The following is a 1,785-nucleotide window of genomic DNA, read 5'->3' on the forward strand; positions in this document are numbered from 1 at the left end:
TTATAACATTTTCAAACTCTTAATACATCGCTGGGAATACATAATGCGGTAACCCGTCCTCCAAAGTGTTCTGTCCTTAACAGCCTTGCTCAGCTCTTGTAAATTGAGGGCCATGGCTTCCTTTTTGTCAGTCCCTCTCTTGTTGGGTCTTCCTCTTTTCCTGCTGCCCTCAACTTTTCCCAGCACGATTGTCTTTTCCAGTGACTCTTGTCGTCTCATGACGCGACCAAAATACGACAGCCTCAGTTTAGTCATTTTAGCTTCTAGGGTCAGTTCAGGCTTGATGTGATCTAAAGCCCACTGATTTGTTTTTTTGGCGGTATCATAAGAACATAAGAACACAAGAAAGGCCCTGCTGGATCAGACCAAGGCCCATCAAGTCCAGCAGTCTGTTCACACAGTGGCCAACCAGGTGCTTCCAGGAAGCCACAAACAAGACGACTGCAGCAGCACCATCCTGCCTGTGATCCACCACACCCCAAATAATAGGCATGCTCCTCTGATAGTAGAGAGAATAGGTATGCAGCATGACTAATATCCATTCTAACTAACAGCCATGAATACCCCTCTCCTCCCTGAATATCTCCACTAATCCAATGCCTCTGTGACTGACATAATGCCTTTTTTACTAAGCAGTTAATTCACAGTGGGTAGCCGTGTTAGTCTGTTTGCAGTAGTCACTCTTGCCCTTTTTTACTAAGCGACAGGGACCCCAAGGCTACATTGTCAGTGGCAAGATTTGTTTCAGTCCTTCTATCCCTCCAACACTAGATATATGCTGCTCAAGATCAATTGCTCAAGGAGCTTCTAAGGGACAAAAGGAAAGGAATATGTCCACTCCCCTCTTAAAGCCCTCCAAGCTGGCAGCCATCCCCACATCCTGGGGCAGGGAGTTCCACAATGTAACGACGCGTGGCGTGAAAAAAACATTTCCTTTGATCTGTTTTGATATTTCCTTTTATCCGTCACACCACCTTTCAAAAGAACCCGCTTTCTTCCTGCGGGTTTGTCCCTCTCTAAATTGCACATTGCGGATTCCGTGGACTGCCAAAAAAACCAAATCAGTGGGTTCTAGATCAAATCAAGCCTGAACTGACCCTAGAAGCAAAAATGACTAAACTGAGGCTGTCGTATTTTGGTCACGTCATGAGACGACAAGAGTCACTGGGAAAGACAGTCACGCTAGGAAAAGTTGAGAGCAGCAGGAAAAGAGGAAGACCCAACCAGAGATGGACGGACTCAATAAAGGAAGCCACGGCCTTCAATTTGCAAGATCTGAGCCAGGCTGTCAAAAATGGGACATTTTGGAGGACTTTCATTCATAGGGTCGCCATGAGTCGGAAGCGACTTGACGGCACTTAACACACACAAATGCACATCCCCCCCAGCCAAATTCTCCAAACTCAACAATACCCCCCCCCCCCAATGCAGAGATCTGAGTATTCAGATGGGGGAAAGGTGCATTCAGAGAGCGGCCGATGCGAGGCGAAGCCTCCCGTGCGCTTTCGCCCGGGGTGCTATTTGCAAGCAATGCGGAAGAGAGGGCGGCCGTCCGCCCCGTCCGTCCGTCGTGCGCTCTGGCCCCTGCCCTGGGCTGGGCGGTCCCGGGGCGGAGTGAGCGCGGCGGCGACGGCGTCCCCCGGAACGGGCAGTCCAAGCATGGAGCGAGTGACTCAGGTAGGAAGGAGGGCCGGGGGCGGGCGGCGGCCCGGGATCGGCTCCCCGTCTCCCCTCCCCGCGCCTCCCCTCCGCCTCCTTTCACTCTCTCGCTCTCTCTCTCGGCAG

Source organism: Euleptes europaea, chromosome 3 (assembly GCF_029931775.1).
Source record: "Euleptes europaea isolate rEulEur1 chromosome 3, rEulEur1.hap1, whole genome shotgun sequence".
NCBI classification, from domain to species: Eukaryota; Metazoa; Chordata; class Lepidosauria; order Squamata; family Sphaerodactylidae; genus Euleptes; species Euleptes europaea.